Below are 15,799 nucleotides of genomic sequence, written 5' to 3' on the forward strand. Positions count from 1 at the left end.
GAAGAGAATTTACGTGTAAAGTCAAGGACGTGAGTAGGCCGGCGGTAGTCGGCATGCTGTAGGAGAAGCAACGTGGACGTCGAAGAGAATGGACGTGTAAAATCAAAGACTAGAATAGGTCGGCTGGGCCCACCATGCGGTCGGAAGAAAGAGAAACACGTGTTAAATTAAAATGAACAGGTGGCAGCGAGAGACTTTTTTTATTTGTGTCGAAAGTAACGTTAATCAAAACTTCCGTTAAAAAACAAGAAATACTGACGTGGATATTTTATTTATTTTTTATGATTGGTTCTGCGACAAGTGCAACATACACGTTATCAACATGCAGAGTTCAAGTGTAATGTTTACAGACACCTTGCAAGAACAGCAAGTTCAACTACTTACATAGGATATTTGCAGATTGTGTCCTAGATTTTTTTTTACATAGGGGTCACCACTTATCAAGGACCGAAGGCCACTCAGGGATAAGGGTTATTGCGTGTACAGTAATCAATGAGATAGTATTCTAGTAATCATTAGTATTGGGGGTTTTGATAGAGTGGCTTACTTAAGGGGGCTGTTTGTCAGGAGTTTGTTTATGTTGGACTTGAAGACGTCCAAGTTGTAGTCAGGTGGAAAACAGGCAAGCGGCAGAGAGTTCCACTGGCGTGCAGTTCTAAGAAAGAAGCTTTGCTCAGGGAATCTACTTTTGGATTTAGGCACAGATAAAGAGTGAGGAAAATTATTGACAGTAGTTTCAGCCAGACGGGTGTTTCTCGTGAAAGATTGGGGAGAGGGGACGAGGGATTGGAACTCAGATGAGCACTTTTCATGGAAATAACGATAAAACAAAGACAGGCTCGCAACGTCTCTTCTGTGGGAAAGAGGTTGCAGGGTAGAGAAAAGGGCATCCCCCAATAAACCACGAAGTCTATTTTGTACTCTTTCAAGGCAGGATAGGCTGTTTTTAGCAGCTCCTATCCAGATGTGGCATCAGTACTCCATCCATATTAGCCCTAACATCAAAGTGACATTGCGACGTGTTTATAGTGAAAATGCAATGAGAAACGAAAGATTCCTGTGTTCGACACTATAGCAATGAAAGCCAGAGATTACATCGACAAAAACGTTGCGAGAATATTATTGTTGTCTCCTCTGCTACCTGGAACTCATTCACCTTTATCTACGTTCGGCCTCATACGTCATGACTTCCTTGTAAGAAGAAGATGTTTTTAAATCACATTACACGTTTTACGTTGATAAAGTTATTCGGACCAAAGCGTGACCGAGCGACAAACAAAATAAAGACGTAGTTTAAAAAAAAAAGTCCACGCAAGTTCAGCCATTTTCAATTAGATTAAACTGGATAATTTCGGCTTCCAGTTCTACATTGTTTTTTATTCAGATGTCCATTTTGTTATAATTGTTAGCGCTAATTGGATCAACACTGAAGCAAACGATTGTTTTATTTGTAAGCGCTTGAAGCATGCTCGCATTAAATATGATCAGCGTGAAAATAGCTTCATTATTTCAAGTCACTAAATAAATACAATGCCTTTCTAATGTATCCAGGAAATCATATTATTACTTATTAGAAATTTATACGCACATATACAGACTTTGAAACTCCTTATTTAAATAATATTTTTATAATTATTATCATTTTAGATATTGTAACGGAAGCAAAGAAAAAGACGCGTAGCGATTAAAAACTTAAGGTATATAAGTACGCAAATTACTTTCTCTTACCCCTCCTTAATCGAGCCGGCCGGCCTAGCAACTATGTCTGATGCAGTATATTTAGAGCTAGCTGTGTCTGATGTCGTGTATTGAGAGCCATCTAAGTGGGATGCGATGTATTGAGAGCTAAATGTTTCTGGTGCACGGTATTGAGAGCCAGCCATACTTTGTGCCATATATTGGAAGCCATTCTACCAGTGCCGTGTATTGAGAGTCAGCTGTGTCTAGTAACGTGCATTGAGAGTAAGCTCCGTGTGGGTCCGTTTATTGAGAGCCAGCCATGTTTAAGTCCACGGCTCCAAACAGCCAGCCAGCCATGTCTGGTGCCATGTATGGCTGGCTCTAAGTCCACGGCTTCAGATATGACTGGTTCTCAATAAACGGTTCCACACGGAGCTTACTCTCAATACACGATACTAGACACAATTAGCTCTCAATACACGGCATTGGTAGAGCTTGCTCTCAATACACGGCACCAGACGTGGCTGGCTCTCAATACAGCTATTCTGGTGCCGTGTATTCCGAGCCGGTCGACGCGGCGATCAGTTAAAGAGAATAACAACTTAACATCGGATAGCAGATTTCATCCTGTATTTGTTTAACAATTTTACTGAATAAGCAAGAAGCATATAGACTTGCGTTCACTAATATCAGACGAGAAATACATTCTAATGATATAAAAACCAGACGAGAAATAAATTCTGAAATAAATAAAAAACTGATGGGCTCATATATGTTATCTATATATTAATACGATAGCGTGTGTGTTTTCTGTGTCACGCTTACATCCGGGTGGTTCAATTGCTATATACATCTATATATATATATACTTCTGTTTATTGTAATAAAAAATTTACCAAGAATTCTCCATAAGTTTTGGTTTCGGTTTCGATTATAGCTGATGGCACTCAAGTCATTTATAAATAATTTAACTTAGAATTTGATTTCGGTTTCGATTATAGCTGATGACACTTAAGTCATCTATTTTTTGTTTTTACCGAAAATTCATCAAGAGTTTTGGTTTCGGTGTCTCTTATAGCGAATAACACTCCAATAATCTATTTTTTAAAATAATTTTATCAAAGATTCTTCATAAGTTTTAGTTTCAGTTTCGATTTTAGCTGATAGCACCTAAGTGATCTATTTTTTTAATAAATAATTTTATAAGTAGACACCGTCAAAAATGACCGAAAAATCAATTTGTTGTTTTTTAAAACTAAATTACATTTATTGAAATCCATTATTTCTGAGTAACTTTTTTTCCAGAAAGATAAAACCCTGAATATATCATATAGAAAGCAGAATAATGTAAAACATTTTTTCCTATTTTTAATTAAATCTTAAATGTTAAATTTTCCCCAAAGTTAACAATTGACATTTTTGTCTTGCACAAAAAAAACGTATATAAATAGTTAAAAAAATAGAAGGTTTTTGAAAGAATAAATTTATTTCTTGTCTATCTAAGATCTAGGGTGATTTTCTATGAGAATATGCAAAAATATTATAATATAAGTACATGGATTTCAAATAATTCCATTTATTCAAATATGCAACCAGTTACTTCCCGTCGATTTCATACAATGTTTACATTTGTACTTGATAAAAAGCAAACTACGGAACACCATACAGACCAAAAGAAACGTATGTTTCAGTGACGAAAATTTCAATGTATTATAAACGCTGAGGCTGGCCAGTACCAGATGGGTGAATGACCATTTGTATGAGTTTGTTTTTTAATGTGTATGTGTGTGGGTGTCAGGCTCCCCCCACCAATATATATATATATATATATATATATATGTATATATATATATATATATATATATACATATATATATATGTATATATATATATATATATCCAGACAGTTGGCGTATATATATATATATATATATATATATATATATATATATATATATAGATAGATAGATAGATAGATATAAGAATAAAAATTATAATAAGTTTACCAAGGTAATCAAAATGGTAAACTTAAAATATATTATAAATATTAAAGAGTTAATATTTACAAGTAAAATAAACTCAGCCAGATGTAAAAGCTCAATGAAACCGAAAAGGAAATAGAGCTTATAATATGAACAAATGATTAATAAAACATGTTAAAAGACATCTTGAAAAAGAGTTAAAAACATATTTAATTTTAAAAAAGGAAACACAAGATAAGTGGATAGTCCTTAATTCGCGGAGTTTCGAAGAAATACTCTCCTTCTCATCAGAGGGCAGGAATTAGCAAAATTCAGGATCGGATTTTGCATATAAAAGTATTTAATGAAACTAAAGTTAAGTCACAGATCTTACTTGGTTGAAAAAAAAAAGGTAAGGTAAGGGGAACAGGAGGCAAAAGAAAAATGATAAAAAGATTTCACAGGAATGGACAGTCTGGTGAAGGATAAAAATCCAAAAATGGTAAATCCAAAACGGTCGAATTTAAAATTTCAATCCAATGGGTAAATTCCAAATGGTCCAAAATAATCCAAAAGGCAGAGTTCATTGGAAAAAAGCGCAAATGGAATGAATTCCAAATCATTAAAAGAAAAATACTGGAGAGAATATTTAAAAACACGTCTGTCAAGGCGGGATGAATAAAAAAAAATTAAGGTTTAATATATATATATATATATATATATATATATATATATATATATATATATATATATGTATATATATATGTATATATGTGTGTATATATATATAAATATATATATATATATATATATATATATATATATATATATATATATCCAGACAGTTGGCGAGATGGTCCAGGGGTAAGGGTTTAGGCTTATTATCGTTGGGTCCTCTCGCTAGATACAGCCACTCTGATGAGTCGTAGACGACGAAACACGTGTCAATGGATAATTACATTTAAAAATAATATATATACAGCTCCCCATGTAGGCGTATCATATTGATATATATTTTTTTTTAAATCGCAACTTTATAATATGTAAAAATCGATAAAAAAATTTACTCTATAATAATATATACGAAATTTGCAAGAATTAAAATATCATATTTAAGCGTATTTAACGATCTTGCTACGCTGGGCGTCTCTGCTTACTGTGATAAATACTTTTGCAGTTTTAACAAAAGAGCTACAATAATATCAGAGCATTCTCCATTTACGCTGAATATCAACAGAATCCCAGCATCAATATATTACACGTGAATCAGTCCCCTATGGAATACCACAGGCTCCGCTAGTAATAATATAATTATGTTAGCGAAGAAAACATTCCTCGGATGATAAGACAGGCTTGTTAGAAAAATGATAAACATTTTCAATCGGGGTTGATTCAGTGAGGTCGGATGGGATATTAATAAAACATTGTTGTGAATGTTCAGATTTAATTCCTATGCGATGAAATGTTTATAAAATTATAACAAAAATTTTGACATTTTATTGCCCTTGGTAATGTCGATAGCAAAACATAATGATGATCCACATAGATAAAATGAAACCAAGCTGACATATTAATAAGACAAATATTGATGAATTCACAAGACGCGGCCATTTTGAAAGCCTGGGGAGGTTTGTGTAGTTTCTAATAAGCAATTAGATTGGCTTCTCATAGAAAGTTTGATGCAATGTTTATACTGAAATAAAAAAAAGTTCTGATTATAATCTTAATATTAATTTACTTGTCTAGCGTTCGTCCACTGTCGCAAAAACATCATCGCAAGCATTAATTAATGAGAAACGAATTACCTCAGTTTATAGTCGCTCTTTATCAGTTAATATTAAAATCATTTCCTCTTTAAAAATTATACAAAACAAAACCAAAACGTGGCTTTTCATTTATGGTTTCAAATTGGTTATTATATTTTATAAAATATAATATATTCTATAGAATATAATATATTTTATAAAATATAATATATTTTATAATTTAAAAATATAAAGTCGTGTTGAGAGGAGACTGTAATTTTTTATCATAGATTCTTTTAACTGTTACGTCAAGATACGTAAAAATATGTTGCTTTTGATATTTAGGGATCTTTTAAACAAACGCATTTCTGGTGAAAACATTATTACCTGTTTACATGTCATGTTAAAATAAAGACAAACTTACACGGATTTCAGGTGTAAACATCATTACCTACTTCAGTATACTGTCAAAATAAGTAAAATCATAGCGTGCTTTTGTTAATTAGGGATCTTGTAAACCAACGCATTTCAGGTTAAAACATTATTATTTACTTACATGTTATGTTTTAGTTAATACAAATACCGCCACATTTAAGATGAAAATATTTGCATAAGTAAATAAAAGGCTGCTATTGTTGAACAAGAATATTTTAAGCCTACGCATTTCAGGTGAAAAAATTATGGCAGGATTGGAGTTTAGGTGGCGCGTAACCTCGAACCCAAAACAACACAAACCAAAAACGAAAAGGACACAAATCGCGATTCCCCGGTTTGTATCCATGGAAACAGTGACCATATCGTTCAGTTTACAAATAAGCTGAACTTTTAAAAATGTGGAAAAACAATATCTGATACACACATGATACATACGTGATACACACATGATACACACGTGATACACACATGATACACACGTGATACACACATGATAGAATTCATGTGGCGAAAAAAAGGGGGGGTCTTTCCCGTATAATAGATTGTATCCGTGAACAATACGTTTTTGTAAAAATGTAAAAAATGTTTAAAAATATTTTTTGTAAAAAGAAAAAAATTAAATTGTTAGGTGAAAGTATAGAGTAGTTGCAAAACACCACCACCAATTTTGCAAAAGTACCAGACCAATTCTGTTTGTATTGTTTAAATTTTTTTAAATTATAAAAGTTCTATTTCTAATTTATTTACGATGTAAATAAAAAATGTTTCTTCTTTTTATTTTAAAAAATATGTTTAAATTGTTTTTTCTTTTAATTTCCAGCGGTTTTTATCACTACAATTGGATTAAATTCAAAATACTATTTAAAAAATATTGCGATACATCCGTGTGCGAACCAGTGAATCGAGAGTTATGTCCCTTTCGTTTTTGGTTAGGGTTGTTTTGGGTTCGATGTTAGTCGATTCATAAACTCCAATCCTGCCAACATTATTACCTTCTCATATATCATATTGAAAGAGCATGCATGTATTCATTATTTATCGAAAATCTTCCGGCTGATCCATCGTTTTATATATTTGCGAATAGTTCCTTTCCGTCCTTGAAATATCTTCGATCGATTTTAGTTTACCGTATCTAGCTTGTGTTCTTAAACTCATTCCAAACAAAAAATACTTGCGTCACTTGCAAGGTATATGTTTTTATTAAGGTCGCAATACTCTGAAAAATATTTGAAGCAGTTTTAGTTTGATAAATGTCTTTAGGAGTCATTTGTCCAACTCCAAATTAGATTTCTTTTTGTAAATGATTTAACGTGGCTCTTTGAATATAGATATTCGGTATATAACTAAACGCAAAATGTAATTGTAATAAATCTACGTTAGTCGGTGCTGACATGTATTTTATTGTGTCGCCCTTTTTTTATCAGAATTTCTACTGTTTATATCAATTATCTGTCTGAGATATTTGATGTTTTGTAGAAAAAAGTCATAGTGTTCTAAACTTAGTTTAAACCAAAATTTGATATGTGGGGGTATCGATAAAAGTGCTCAATGTTTTAGTATACAAGGTGTTTCCACGTTCATTGCTCTTCATGAATATTGCTTCAGGAAAATACCAATTCACTTACATTTGTTCAGTGTGTGATAGAAAATGGCGAATGTCATCTTTAATCATATTGCAGTCTTTTTGTATAAAATCAATCCTCTATGTCTATTATATATATATATATATATATATATATATATATATATATATATATATATATATATATATATATATATATATATATATATTTTATTACATTTTCACCCCAAGCAAGGCACATTGCCACTTTGGTGTAGGGGGCTACTATCAGGGGAAACATCTACTGGGGTACTATGTAGGGATTAGGGCAGCGAGATGTTGGTTCACGTTGCACTTGAACTTATGCATGTCAGTACAGTTGGGGAAGCAGTGACCTGGAATGGAATTCCAAAGTCTAGCAGTTCTGGGGAAGAAACTACTGGAGTAGAAAGATCTTTTACATCTAGGGATCTCTACAGTGTGGGGGTGGGATTTTGCAGCTTGTCGGGTCTGTCAAGGGTGTTCACGTCGTGGGGGCACAAGTGCTTGCAGTTCTTCAGAGCATTCACCATTATAATACTTGTAGAACAAGCAGAGGGATGCAACGTTTCGACGATGGGACAGAGGTTGAAGTTTAGATGCCAGTTTAGGGCCTATCAGATTTGCGACTCTCTTTTGAACCCTGTCAAGGAGCGAGAGACTAGTAGCCAATGCACCGGCCCAAATATGACAGCAATACTCCATACATGGGCGAATAGTGGCCTTATAGAGGTACAGGATACTTTCGGGTGTTAGAAGTTTTCTAGCACGGTAGAGAGAGCCCACCTTCCTTGCAGCGGCCCTGGCAATGCCCTCGATGTAATTGTTCCAACTCATGTTTCCTGTGAACGTTAGGCCAAGGAGCTTGAGAGACGTACTCTCAGATAAAGAGTCGTTGGCCATTGCTATAGGTGGTAGAGAAGGTTTCTTGTAATTATTGAATGAAACCAGTATTGTCTTGGTGGCATTGAACTTTACCATCCATTTTTCTCCCCATTCCATATGTTAATAAGTCACCACACTTTTCCTCTACTGCAGTTTACAAATGTACATATGACAAATCTAATTCAGAAAATATTTGCTCATCATTTGGAATAAAAACAGGTTGTCTCCAGGGTTCGTATGGCTTTCTACATTCAGATCTGTTCAGTTCGGTATCAAATAACTTGACTCTCTTGCCCCCTCGACTTCCGTCTTTTTTATATCGTTGTCTGCGTGGAGGAAACCTCGTCGATATGCGTATAATTGCATATCAAACTACATTCTCCCGTGATCCTTTAAGATAATCTCATAACCCAATGCCGAGATCAGAACTTCAAACACCGTTGAAGACTACTAGCCTCTCAAACATCGTTAGAAACAATAGCCCCTTCAACACCGCTAGACACTAGCATCCTCTCGAATACCGGTAGACTTTACTAGCTTCTCAAAAACTGCTACAAGTTACTAGCTTCAAAAACACCACTAGACTTTACTAGTTTCTTAATCACCAAAACAGTCAATCGTATCGTGATTCTCCATTAGCGATTAGAAAAAAAGTCCGACTCGAATCACATTTCATAGTTTTCCATCTCTCTACACTTTAAATTTTCACAAAGTTTGACGCGAATCATTTTTATCTTTTCATTTCTCGACGATTTTAATATTTCCGTTTCTCGACGCTTTAAATTTTAAGAGTTCGACGCGAATTGTTTAATATATTAATTTCTCGACACTTTCAATTCGCGTCAAACTTTCAAAGTTCAACGCGAATCATTTTAATATTTTCATTTCTGGACGATTCAGTTTTATCAATTGGAACGTGACTAATTTTAAGTTTTATTTCTCGACCCTTTCAAATTTCACAAATTCGGCGCGAATCATTTTAATAATTCGATTTTCAGACGCTTTAATTTGGATAATGTTCGATGCGAATCATTTTAATATTTTCATTTCTCGACGCTTTCAATGGTGACAAAGTTTGATGCCTATCATTTTAATATATCTATTTCTGGATGCTTTCAATTTGTAAAAATTCGACGCGAATTTTGTCGTGCATTTCATCGATTTGTTGAGAGTACTTCTCTGCCGTAATGGTTTCGACTGCAAAAAAGCACAGGATGTTTAAAAATATATATATGTATATTTTTCTACAAAACTGTACAGAAAACAAAATGTAAAAGAAATACTCATTAAGCTTTAAATTATAATATTTAAACAACTTTTTAGATACATTAACGAATTTTATATTCAGAAATATATGAATAATCACAGAATTCAGCGTTAATGATGGAGTGAAGTGAAGTTATTTAATTAGTGTTATGTATTTACATGAAACGATTTGAACAAAATTTATAACATAATCAAATTTAATACTCGCGACGTCTACATTTTATTGATTTTTTTCTATTCAAATATTTTTTAATTCCTCGCTATACTTTCGAGAGATCGTAAATATTTCAGACTATAAATGATTTTTACGTATGCATTTTATTGTTTAAAGGTGGTCGGTCTTTAGCTTGAATCGAAAACAAACCGTTTGTTTACATTTGTTGGTTTGTAAATGTAGGAAGTAGAAGTAATTCTAAACTCTTGCATTCCAACGAAGTAATTTTGAAAAATATGATAGGGAACACTTTTAATCTTTACTAGTATATTAAAAACATTTGTCTGTCTGCGTGCGAATGTGCGTTCTCTATGGGCTCCGAAAAAGCAATAACGATATATTTGAAATTTCAAATGTACTTCATGTGTATGGGCGTGTTCTTAGATAGTATTTGAATCGAAATACCTCCGATAAGAAGAAAACATCAGTAATCGAAACAAATCCGAGTAAAGAAGTAACAGTTCTATTTTACTCTATATATTGCATAATATCAGATGTGCATTTGCGATGTATTATCACCAGATAATCAGATATCCTGGCGTACAAAATAAACAGTAGATGCTTATATATAACAGGGGTACGTTTGAAACAACTACTTCTGCTTATAGCACAATAGAACTATAGTATTTAGCGTTTGTATAGTAAAGTAAAATTTAAGCAATTACATAAAAATAATTATTTAAAATCAACAATAGGTTCTCTACAGTGCAATGCAGATTACAATGTATTGTGGAATAAGTCACTGCAGTGCATATTTCTCATGCGGGCCCCACGTCTTCGATGGTTCGGCCATGCCTCTCGCTGTGATGCAGGGGTCTTTATCCACGAGGCTATCTCCCCACGTCCGGCTGGAAAAAACGTGTCGGTGGCCAGCTAAGAACGTGGCTCGGGACTATCAAAGCCGACGCTGAGCTTATTTCTGGCCCGCTCATCTATGGCCTGTCTCGTTGGAGACGTGACTGGCTATTGCTCACTCGGGATCTTGCCTCCGATCGCCGGGCTTGGGCCGCAGCGGTACGAGATGTGCATCTTCATGAAGCCGACTCAACTCCTCCAGGGTGAATGTCGTTTCAAGTACAAGTAAATAAGTCACTGCAGGGATGAAAGTGCAGTTCTTCCCAATGCACCGCGCTTGGTCGTTGACTAGAGAAGACAATCAATCGATTTGAGTGAAAAATGGGCAATTTCATCGATTAAGATGACATTAAATGTATTATGAGTGTGGTGTAATCGTTAGTACTCAACTAATCCTGAGTAGCGTCTGGTCTCTATGCCAGTAACAAAATAAAAGTGTTTTTATACATACATGCGGGTGTTTTCCACTTCTTTTAATAAGTGGTTTTCGATCGTCTCGCCTGTGTTACCGATTAAATTCTTCTCATGTATGAAAAGGTAAAAGTGCTGCGTTCGGTTATTTTTAGAGAAAATGAAGTTAAGAGAAGAGAAACTAATGTTTTCTTACCTAATGTGAGATAGTGCATATGAACGCGTGGGAAAATATTAGTAGCAGCGAGATATGGTTGGCTTGCGAAGAGATTAGCAGCAGTAGCCGAAAAACGCGCATGTACAAATTAGAACGTGTGCGCGAGAAGAAAAACAAGAAAAAGAATGCACCACGTGGTCAGGAAAAGCAAAATGTCCGTTGAGGAAACTGGACGTGTAGAGTTGAGGATGAGCACGGGCCATCATGCAAACAGAGAAAAGATAAACGTTATCAGACTAGATAGACATGTAGAAGCGATACACTTTTTAAGTGGTGTCGAGACGGGAGAATAACATGCAATAAAAAACATTTGTAAAAAAAGTAAAAAAATTCCGACTCGTATATTTATTTCTTTTCTTTATTTGTTTGTAACGATAATGCTACACTAATTGTTTAATGCTCAACTGAAATGAGTGACACACACGGACAAAAACATGGGTAACATTCTACTAAGATTGTTTCCACATGATTGCTAATATCTTTCGCAGAACTTACATGAAGAAAGCGATTTGATAAAATGTTGTTGCTCTGAGCTTGGAAAAGGTAGCGTCATTTGTCATAGTTCTTCTGCTTCGCTTACGCCAATTGAAACTTACCTCCTAACCTTAAATTTACGTCACCCATCGCTGGGGGTGATTTTGTTTGCATATTGAGGTTATCCTGATATGCACTAAATGTGATTGTTGTCAAAGTCCACACTAGGTAGTTAATCTCTAATATTCAACAGCATAAATCGAAGATGAATATGGTCGAAAGAAGTATTTAAACAAACTATCGTGCAAAACTTCCATATTAATATAAGTCGGAATTTTCGAATATTTTTAAGCAATCCCCGGGTGCATAATATGTGGAAATCAGAAAAAAGATTCTTTCTGTAATGATCAACTGGACTAGTTTTTAAAAGGAGGTTCCTTTTTTCTTGCTGTTTTCGCAAGTCATTCACACGTAATTCACTAAGACTATGCTTAAAAAATTATTTTCAATGTCATGGAATTATAAACACTCGTGTTCGTGTATGCAAGCCCGTTTGTTCGTAACTTTTTGCATTCTTCCCCTCTTTCCGGTTTCATGTTCGAGCCCGGCATCGCGGCTCAATTGTTTTCGGTCGCACGGGCATTCCCTGCTATTTTGATTGAAAAAAAGTTATTTTGATTCATCTATATTCAGGGGGAGTTTTTTTTTCCATCGTATCGGCTAGAAAAAGTGCTCAATATCCGGAGAATATGTTCTTCTTTTCGTGTTTCTTTCTGTCGAAATATCCAGTAGGTTGATTGTCACGTACTTCTTCTTTTTTAGACGGTTACATTTTCGTGTTTTTATCAGTTCTTTTATTTTTAACTGTGTTGTTAGGGTTTCGATTAAAGTGCTCAATATATTAGTATAGGAGGTGTAACCAGATGGACTTTCATATCGACGACCCGGCCAACACCGTAAGTCGTTTCTGTGTGTGTTTATGCCTGGTAACATCTTTTGTTATCCGTATCCGACCAGGTCGAGCTGGTATCATATGAAAGATCAATGATGCATAATATGTAAAAATTATAAAAGCGATGAATTCAGTGGTGGTCAACTAGGCTACGTTTTAGAAGAAGGGTCAGTTTTCGCGTCGCTCTTTTCGCAATTAACTAAAACTCTGTATAAAGAGCTTATTTTGTAATATCATGACGTCATAGGCACTAGTGGTCGTGTGGGCAAATGTCTATGCCCGTAATGTTTTGCCTATTCCCTCTCTTTTGCATTTCATGTCCGAGCCTGGCCGCTGCGGCTCATTTTCATTTTTTAGCACTCCCTGCTATTGTGATTGAAAGAAAAGTTGTTTTGATTGATTCATTTATTTTTTGATAGGGAGGGATAGTTTTTTTTCCAGCGCACGAGGCACAAAAGTGCTCAATATCAAGAGAATAGCTCCGTCTATTTTCATCTCTTTTGCGAAAATTACTGGTTAGGAGGTTAACGTACTTCATTTTTTGAACGATTACATTTTCGTATTTTTATCCTTTTTTTATTTTTGAAATTGTTGTGGGGGTATCGATAAAAGTGCTCAATATTTTTAGTATACAAGGTATGTCCAAATCGAACTTCATGTCGATTCGGGCAACGCCAGGTATTTATGCGAGTTATATCTAAGTCTAATGATAGCAGACAGTATGAAAACGTTTATTCACGAAAAGAATAAAAAAGTGAATATTAAAATACATTTATATTCTAATATTTCATATATTTTGAAAGAAAAACTGAACAAATTAAGAAAATGTGATTAAATATTGCCTGAAACTCTCTCGCCGGTTTTCTTTGATAGGATCAATTAAAGTAAAAGACTGTCTTGCGTTTTGTGTTTCAGTTTTGTGAAATAAAAATAATGAAATAATATCCGTCGCAATAGTTGAAAGTTTTGAAATTCATTTATATTTTCTTGATAAGATACGTCATTTTGTTGAGTTTTCTTTTCCCACATAAACGCGTACTTTTTCTCCGTGTGTATCTTCCTTTCCATAATTTTATTTTTCTCATAACCTATATATAGGACTCACAACTTATCAAGGCCTGGAGGCAACTCGAGGATAAGGGCTATTGTGTGTACGGTAGTCTATTGGATAATATCATATTAACCGTTAGTAGTGGAAATTTGGTAAATTGGATTACTTAAAGGGGCGGTTAATCAAGAATTTTCTACGTTGGACTTGAAAACAACAAAATTGTTGTCATTTGGAAAACAATCAAATGGAAGAGAGTTCCGCAGGTCAAAGAAAGAAGCTTTGTTCATGAATCGTTTTAGTTTAGGTACATAAAAAGTGGGGGAAATTTTTTATAGTGATTTAACCTAGACGAGTGTTTTTCGTGAAAGTTTGACGACGGGGGACCACATATTGGAGCACAGACGAGGACTTGCCATGGAAATAACGATAAAACAGAGATAGGCTCGAAAACGTTTATTCTGTGGAAAAGAGGTTGTAGGGAAGAAAAAGGGCATCTCCCACTAATTTACGAAGTCTATTTTGAACTGTGTCAAGGCAAGATAAGCTGTTTCTAGCAGATTCTTCCCAGATGTGGCAGCAATACTCCATCTTTGAACGTACTTGGCATTTATATAGATAGAGAATTGCATCAGCAGAGAGATATCTACTGGAGAGGTAAGATGGTCCCACCATTTTTCCAGCACCTTGGCAACGGATTTGATGTACGTGTTCCATTTCGGATCAGGAATACAGGTCAATCACATAAGTTTGGCAAAACATGGAGCCTCACCAAAACAAGCGCCATTCGTTTCAATTTATGCCAGATGGGAATCAGAGCGTTGGTGATTTAAAGATAGAATCTTACTTTTAGATGCATTAAAAGTAATCAACCAGCTCTAGCCCCATTTTACCACGTGCTCAAGATCAGAGGAAAGAGAATCAGAGAGAACTTGGTCATTTACGGCCTTTTATATACTGTCGTAGATGGTAATGTCGTTAGCGTAAATGTCTACGAATGATCTAAGGATGTGTTTTGGGAAATCATTGATGTAGATCAGGAAGAGAGTTGGGTCGTATATGCACTCTTGAGAAACTCCAGCATTAATAATGTGAGCTTCCGATTTCTGTCAATCAACCACTACCCTTATGAACCTATCAGAGAGAAATGATTTGATAATTGAGAATACATTTCCAGCTATACCGTAGCTGAAAATCTTGTAAAGTTTGCCTTTATGCGATACGTATCAAAAATCTTTGATATGCCAACAGCAATTGCCTTAGAAAGGAAGCCTTTGTCAAGAGATTCGCTAATCCTATGAAATATAACCGTAAGCACATATTGCTGTATATCTAGCAGAACGGAAACCATATTGCTTGTCGCAAAGTAGGCTATTTCTGCTGAGGTTGTTGATTACTTCTTTATTTAACACAGATTCCAGCAACTTACTCATGACGCACAGGAGACTTATTGGTCTGTACTGAGATGGAGATGACCAATCACATGAATTCTTAAATACAGGGCATATTGATGAGGTTTTCCTGGGTGTTGGAACGCAATTTTCCTCAAGACAACTTTTAAACAGCTTTGCATGCGAAAAAATGCCTATTCGATTATATTATAACATTTATTAATACCAATCTTTCCATTTTTTAAGTTTGATGTAACTGTAACGGATATACAAATAAATGACAAAAAAGTTTAAATTCTAAATTCGAACATGTTGTCCATCTTACCGTTTATTTATGTCAGCATGTTTAAATGTTCAGTTCTTGACAACAGTTGTTTCGTAGCGCATAAGCGTTTATATATTTTTTTAATTTATTCTTCCCTACTCACCAGAAGAATAAAAAAAACTCACTAATTTTTAAAGAAAATAAAAAAGAATATGAACATGATTACATAAATTCGAAAAAAATGAAAGACTAGCTGCTATTGTGTTTCATGATATTTACGCCATCTTTGATTTTTGCAAATAATCTGATCTTTGTAACCATGGCCATATTCTTTGTATTTTCTTGTAAAGTTAATGAGTTCCTAATCTTCTGATGATTCATGACAGAATAGATTTTAAAA

This window comes from Euprymna scolopes, chromosome 18 (assembly GCF_053919585.1).
Source record: "Euprymna scolopes isolate OS-2025 chromosome 18, ASM5391958v1, whole genome shotgun sequence".
NCBI classification, from domain to species: domain Eukaryota; kingdom Metazoa; phylum Mollusca; class Cephalopoda; order Sepiida; family Sepiolidae; genus Euprymna; species Euprymna scolopes.